General features: G+C 40.3%; 1 long non-coding RNA gene across 1 annotated transcript; it reads right to left on the bottom strand.

Annotated features, from left to right (window-relative positions):
• Nucleotides 1-2,466: 2,466 nt before the first annotated feature.
• Nucleotides 2,467-7,544, bottom strand: LOC119777664. The gene is made up of 2 exons (XR_005279945.1): nt 7,384-7,544; nt 2,467-7,233 (listed from the first exon to the last, which is right to left on the bottom strand). It is a non-coding gene; the product is annotated as an uncharacterized LOC119777664 (long non-coding RNA).
• Between the last annotated feature and the right edge of the window lie 612 nt (nt 7,545-8,156).

Here is an 8,156-nt window from a genome sequence, read left to right as displayed (position 1 = left end):
TGTGAACCCATGTACTCCATCACACATATACAGTCAGCTCTGAACATGTGGGGTTGATTTGGAAATAACGAGGTGTGAGACTGAGTTCGGAAAGTTAAAGAGACAATTTGAGAAAACCTCCCATTTTATTGACATCTGATTATTTCTCAAACAAAATAGAGAAAACAACCAAAACAATTTTCACGTCTTTACTCATTATGGTTTAAAGAGAGCGACGGATACCAACCAAATCTCCAGAAAATGACAGTAATTAGAATGTTTTTGAGATTTTGCAGAATTATTGAATTAAGATTTTTTAAAAGGAGGTTCGTAATCTTAACATCTCATCTGGGATATTTTCCTAGTGTCTTTGTTTCATATAAACTAAGATAATAAAATCAGAGACAGAGTTGGACTAAAAACGACTGCTGCCTCCAAAATATTAATGACAGAGTAGAATCTTTTTCAAAAACGGACGTGACGATGACAGTACATCTTTACATGGATGATGATAATTGTTTTTGAGGTCAGAGGCATCACCCCATGGGATCTTCCAGCTTTAATTAGAGTTCAGTAATGTTAAATGTTCTATTCTCATTTTATGAATAATAAATAAAGACTTTCTCTGACTTCCATTTCTCAAAAAAATCCTCTAATGTAGACGTAGCTTCACTTTAAAGGGTTATGAAAGAGTGATCACATAAACCACAGTAACTGTCATTGTTAGTCTCCAGGGAAACGTATCTGGATTTATCTGGATACCAAATGAAGACACCAAGTGAAGGCTGCACTTCAGATAAGATATGCAGTTCTCATTACCTTTTAACTAAACCTTGCTCCACTTACCTTTAGGGTACTTACAGTATGTCCCCCCCAGCGTTTTATTGTCATTACACTGTCACAAGTACAGAGCAATGAAATTAACTCTCTGCATTTAACGCATTCCCTTGGGGAGCAGTGGGCCGCCATTGTCGGGCACCCGGGGAGAAGTGTGGGGTTAGATGTCTTTGTTCAGGGACCCAGAGAGGCAGTGTGTGGGAGTGGGGCTCAAACTCAGAACCTCAGGATTCCACGCTCTATACCCTAACCACTATGCTGCTACTCCCTAGGAGCACCCTGTAGGAGTATTAGGAGTGTATTTAACTGCTCTGAAAACTTTATTCCACTTTGTTAAATTAATCCATAAACCCTCTAAATAAAACATAGTTTAATATCATGATATAACTTCAGGAAGAGATAGCCTGACGCTTGGAGAGGGCACCTTTAAAAAAAAGGACTTCTGACCAATGCACCTGCATGCATTGATCTAAGCCTTCATAGTTAACAGAGTCCCAATTTAAGACTTATTCTGTGGCTTGTGTCTGAGCTGGGACAACCTATACACACAATAACTGTTTTATTTTTTTTAAAGATTCTGAAAGCAGCATCAAAATTTCACTTCTCTTAACATTTTTATACTCTCTGTGGCATTGGAAATATCTTAAATAAGGTCCTGGCCAAGACAACAACCACACATATCAGGGCTTCTGTTTGTAAAAAAACAAAAAAACAGCTGATACATAAAAAAAAAAAACACAAATAACGCAGTGATTTAAACACAGTGACTTCTAAAAAAGAGCAACGATATTGCTCTTTCACTGTATTATTTCCATCTGGAGTCCTATTAGTTTGGTTCAACACTTAGTAAGTTGCTACATAAAAATGAAACTTATGAGTTGACTGTGGTTTTAGTTATTCATGAAAAAGTTGGCTGTCTGGTCTTTGATGATGAGAATCGAGTGTTTGAGGTTGGAAGACCTTCATCTTTGACTCCCTGCACACATTCTTCTTGTGATTCATGACAGTCAAGTCAGAATTTTTCCAGTTAATTGAAACATCTAGACAGCTGTGCTTGTTGTGCTTTAATTATGTATCCCAATTTTTTGTAACACTGTAAAATGTGAATTATTTCAATCATAACTATTAAGCATTATTTCTGAATGATTTATTTATCATGATCACCCTTATAAATGATACAATAAACCAATAAAGCAGAACCTCCTGCCATATTTCAGGTGGGTATTTTAAATTCAAGAAAGGATAATGTGATTAGTATGGAAATTATATATGTAAGAAACACAATTTAAATAATTGAAAATATTCCAAATGAGCACTTTATTCTTTTACTTATTTCATAAATCAACAAAAGGGAGTGTCAATCAAAACATTTTTGCCATCTAGAAAAATGATATCAGTGTTTGCTCGCTGGATACCTGCAAAACTGGATATTATACATGCAGAAAGCTGAAATGGTGAAGCGTGGGCGAATAAGAATGGTGACCTGAGAGAAAACATGCAGACATCGCTGTAATAGCCTGATAGATAACTAGTTAATGCAACACATAAATGTAATACGTGGAACATTATCTGTTAGTAAAATCTTGAACTAAGTAATTGTTTTTGCTTCACTCTAATCTTTATGCAGGAAGATTTATGAGTCATGCTGAGTTTTTTTTATATTTGATACAGCCGTGGTATGAAGTGTGATGCTCATCTGTAGAGCTTGTTGCCCCTCCCTGACCTTTAGTCTCCCACCTGCAGGCTGTAGCCCTGTGGCGGCAGAACTTAACCACTGTGAACATGGAAGGCACTCACTGTTCACATGTGAGTTAAGTCCTGCAGCCGCACAGCAAGGCTTGAAAACCAGCATCTGCCGGTGACGTTTGTGTTGGTGTGTGAACATGCAAATGAAAAGCATGGGTGTGTCTGTGAGTGAGGTAGTAATTTTGAGTCTCTGTGTGTTTGGTGCGTTCGTGAGAAGGTTGCTGCTTTTCTTCGTGTCAGCCATTGGAAATCCCTGGCAATGTGATTCAGTCCTGTAGTCTCAAAAATCACTCTACCAGGAATTCCCCTGGCCAGCAGAGACGTCTAGGTGATTCGTGGCAAAAAGGATCATGCAAACCTATGAATAATAAACACCAAAATAGAGCTCCAGCGTCATCTATACCCTTGATGTATTGTCCCCCCGGCTGCCTTCTTACGCAAATCCTCTCTTTTATGTGTCTTGGTAAACTCTCAGGTTAGAAAGTGTTATATGTGTATACATGGCTCTCTTCTGCTCCCCTCGGCCTCTTATAAAAATAACTTGTCAATGACAGAATGGAGAGTTGGTTAAGAAGGAAGTGGCACTCCCTATAAAGTCGACTACCCTTTTTGTTCTGCCTCATTATCTGTGGGTCTTGTGTGGAAAACTAGGAATCAAGTTGAATTCTTTCTGCTTCTTGTTATCCCAAAAAAGAAAAGAAAAACCTAAATGAATCACAGGATTTTGAGAATATCTCTAAAAGAAAAAAGCAATACTACTCATTTCAAAAGTAACTATATCATACTCTAAGTTCCCTAATGTGCCATTTCCCTAAAGTCGTTTTTTATTTTCAGCCACATTAATAATCCGCCGTCTGCTAGGTGTTAGTCAGTGGGACACGTTTGGGGAACTCCAGAGTCTAAATGGGTTTCAACCATCCGCCCTGTTGGAGATCTGCTCTAAACGCACGGGGAAGCTTTGGCTCCGCAATCAGCATCACTGATCTGTTGCAGTTTCAGAGAGCTTTGCAAAATAGTAGAAAACTTCCTCTTAAATAAACCCAAAATAAACAAAAGTACTCCAACAAGGAAATTTTTTTTTTTTAGTCCAATGAACTCATAAAATAAAACAGTGATTTCATCGGCTTTGATTGCTTCTGAGTAGTGCATTGTCTCATTTTGTTTACAAGCACATTACAAAAGTATCTGTGGATGGCATGGGCAGAATGACATTCAAGAAAAGGTTGTATTCTATCAATAAAAACAAATTTGATTTTTCGCTTCGGACGTTTTACTTGGTTTCAGTTCTATGCCAAAATACATCCACCTGGTCACAAAGAAAAAAAACACCAAGGTCGCCTAAGGTCCCAGCACCCTTCAAAGACTGCGCACTAACTCCCCTTTAACTCCTCTCCCCGCTCAACCTTAAACCCTTCCATCCCTCCCTCCTTTCATCTAGTGGTGGCTCGACTCATGCTGTTATTTTGTCTGCCTTTTCATCTTTTCCAACCAGCCCCCCCAACCCCACCCCTTCACGCTCCCTCCTTCGAACCCACAGCCATTAATGTCTATGAGCTCATTCCTTCCCTTTTCCTCTGTAATGACGGCGTATTCGGTTGACAAGGGCTGTCCAACACCTCACCTCAAGTACTGGCTTGAAGAATCTCAACAGAGCTTATGTCCCCCCCCCTTTAATGCTGTTCTCATGCCTCTTTGTAATTAGGTGTTTATTGTGGTAAGAAACAATCACGCAAAGTTTTGGCACGTGGGTTGCACAAATGTGCCGACGTGTTGCATCTTGATGTAAGTGTTGAGTAGGAAAACTTGCATCACTGGGTGATGATTTCCAGCAGATGCACTCTAGTAAAGTCAAAGGTTTTCTTTTGCAGTTTTCGTGCACTATGGCCTTGTTTCTAGATTTTTTGATGGCTTAGGGTGTGCAGTTTACATTATGTGTGTGTTCCACTCTTCATACACAGGATATATAGAGATCCAAGTGCAGACGTGGCCACTGGCTGCTTTCCCTTCAGCGTGAGTCCCGATTTGACATTGTCGTTTACACAAGGCCGCACAGTTAAGTGGAAAAGCCTATGTTGAGACAGCTGGATCTTGACCTCTTGTTGTTTCAACACGTATCAACCTTCCTTTCTATGGCTCACAGGCTGAATCTACCTCTCCAAGCACAATATGCTCACCATCAGCAAACAAACAGGGTTATGTCAGTGGGGCTGCTGGGCAAACATTGTTTGTGCCTTAGCTGGGATTTCACTGTCTCATTAATGGGTAAAAGTGCAAATACATAAAATCACACATGGCTTTTACCTTAAATTGTAAAATACTTCTAACTTGACAGGGAGACTTAAATTTAAAGTATTTTAATCCATTCCTCATCTTGGAAAATTCACCCGTTCGATAACTCGTATACCTGTTTTTATCTCAAACAATTGTACATAATTTCTTTTTTCTTTGCATTTCAGTATTTTACTGAATTTGGGGAATTAATGATTTTTGAAATGTTGAAATCTTAAATTGAAAGGAAAATTAATTTTTAACTATTTTCTAAAAGACGTACTTTATCACCCCATAATTCTATTTATCTGTTTTGTCTGATGACTCATTTGAATAATGACAAATTTGTAGCCCTATTCTAACCTAATATGTTGAAAGCGGTATGTTTTGGTAGAAAATATTTACTACACTCATAACACAAGACCTGAAACAAGTATATAAGCAGAGCAGTAGAATATGAAAAAAATAAAATTGTTGGTTGTCAAGGCGGCTACAAGAAGTCGGATGGCTCCGTTTCATTCCAGTAAAAACTGAGAAAGACGCAATCAAAGCTACAAAAAGTCCACCTTGGCAAGGGAAAAACATGATCAGTGCTCCTCCAGGTGTAATGGATGAGGATTCAAGTCAGGGCTTGAGCTGAAAGCTTACTATAACGTCGGAACTCCTTTTCTAGAAAGCAAACATACAATGTTTGCTTTTCATAACTGCCGCCATATCCATTACACTTCTACATACTCAACTTTTTCAATTTTAAAACGTGTAGACTAAATCACCAAAGTTATTCTCCACATCATTTAGTTTTACAATAGATCCATTACTCGAATGTCTCAGGCCTCCACTTAATAGTTGTTTTAGTACAAAAGCAAAACTACTGGAAAACCGTAAGGCACATCCCTGGATCTTTGAACTTACACACCTTACACAGCACCACACCTTAGCTCACTAATCATACAGGGCACGTCTCGGTTTGTGTGTGTGTATGTGACCGAGGTTCTGATTTTGTTTCAAGTTGCGTGTCAGGGTGTAATTATTTCAAAGGCCGTGACATTCAGCGACATTCAAACAAGGGATCTGGGTCCACTGCGGGCCTAATCTGTTGCAGTTTTCTGGAATCAAAGGCAAACAGTCACCGCCTGGCCTGGACTCATTGGAAGAATGTGCCACATGTGGGACATTAGTCGTTTAAAAAAAAAAAGAAAAGCTTTAAAGGGTTGTTGTGCTTGAGCGAAGAGCCCAGCCCAAGCTAGTGGTCCACTCCCTGTAGCCCAGTGCTTGTAACCCTATCCTCAGCCTGGTTCATAGCCAAACACCCTCACCACCACCAGCCCTGTACTTAGTGCACAGCTGCCCTGTTGCCATTGAACCGCACATGCACGAATGGCTGCAGAGGCTATACTCATACACTTTTATTCCACTACGCCACCGTTTCCTGAGCCAGGGCCCAGTCGTACAGATTCCTGCCAGGCACACCCACTCACCCACCCAACAACCTCACCAAAGCTTGTCTGGATCTTCACCCTCCCTCCTGCTACTCTTCCATCCCTCCATCCAAACATTCAGCCATTTAACCAGCAATTTGTTTTCTTAGAACTCATTTAACCTCTCTTCATTCTTTAATCTTAAGCCACAATCAGACACACTGAAAACTGAATAAATTATCTTATTAAATGTGTTTCATCTTGACCCTTATCTCATCTGTCCTTGCTGCGTCAGCCTCATGTGAACTTCCTTCTGCTCTTTTCATGTCGTTCACAACCTGATTTAGTTTTACCACCACCCTCAAGAGAAGAACCAGACAGGACAGCGGACAGGGAAACAGAGACAAGCAGCCCTTAAGTGCAGCTGAAACCTTTTCAGCTACAGTTGTGGCTGGATTCTCTTCCTTTCATGGAGGTTTCGGAGCACGCACACTTACAGGGCCTCTGAACAATGAGAGGAATGTCTGAGGCAGCCCCGGCCCTGCTTCGGCACTGCCATAACACCCCGTCTGCTGCTTTTTGAGAACTTTTTATGACCTTTGTTCACACTATATGGTGCCAGCAAAACACCCAGTGGGGAGAGCGTACACGGTCTTGAAAGAACAGGCACACAACAAATATAGGCAGATAAAGAAAGACGGAAAGGGAAAGCAGACAAACAGGTAGAGGCTAAACAATTAAGCAGTCAATCACTCAGATGACTGGTAGACTCTAAATCAACAGCAAACGCAGGCAGCCATGCAGAAAGTCAGCCATCCCATGCAAAGGAAGTATTTACATCTGACCTTTGTAATGGAGCTGCTCCACAGAGGCAAGCCACACAACAGGGTAATATTCCAGTGCTAATATCACTGTACATTCAGGAAGACTTTACACACATTCTGTACCGATCAACAGGCTGCAGCAGCTTCTGTAGAGTCTTTCCCTGTCAAAGATCAGTAGTTCAAGAGGAAAAAAGTCAAAGAAAATTATGGGTTTTCCACAGTTACATCTATCCACAGTAACATATGTACATAAAAGTAAAAAGGAAGACAAGAAATCCTCAAAGAAGAGGCAGACGTGATGCTACACCAACCTGAAATAAGAGTTTTTATTCCTGCTCTCTGCCCCGGGTTTATTTCTCTCCCGCTTTCCAGCGTCACCCTGTAAAGTTGAAGTTCAAGAGTTTTGCGCCTGTCATTCTTTTTGTCCTCTTGTCGACTGGATCCTGCTCTGGCTGCGCAGACAGGAGCGTGTGTGAATGCGAGAGTGTCTGGGAGCCAGACAGGGTGTGCAGAGTAACCGAGTAGGCGGGTTCACATGCAGGGAATTCCTACCTCTTCACTGAAGACGTCAGAGAGGACGCACCCTCTTCTCTCCCCCTGCCTGTCCTTTCCAGTTGTGCTGTGTACTGCCAATACTGCTGCTGGAACACAGGCCGGGGGGCTCTGAATTAATCGGCCCTCTGCTGCTAATACAGGAGCAGAGGCAGTTTGAGTCAATAGCCAACAGGAAGAGCACAGAGAAATGTGCAAGGTACAAAAATACAGATGTGTCCTTTGCTGTATACGATTCAAATTGGGGAAGCTGTAGTTTAGATATCTTTGTATTTTTTATGATGATCAACTCATCTGAGTATGCTATTATTAAATGATGATAAAATCTTATTATTTTAGTATAATAATAATAATAATAAATAATAGTAAAAAAATTTTTTACATATCAGACAAATGTGCCAACAATAGGGATTTGCAATATTAGAAAAAGCTGAAATTACAATATAATTGTTAAACACTTATATTGCAATATTGATTGCATATCTAGATCTAACTGGCTTACATAAATTTGAATGCAAGACATCTTCAATGA

Source organism: Cyprinodon tularosa, unplaced genomic scaffold, assembly GCF_016077235.1.
Source record: "Cyprinodon tularosa strain WSP-4 unplaced genomic scaffold, ASM1607723v1 ctg126, whole genome shotgun sequence".
Classification (NCBI taxonomy): domain Eukaryota; kingdom Metazoa; phylum Chordata; class Actinopteri; order Cyprinodontiformes; family Cyprinodontidae; genus Cyprinodon; species Cyprinodon tularosa.
This window is presented reverse-complemented; position numbering and strand designations above follow the sequence as displayed.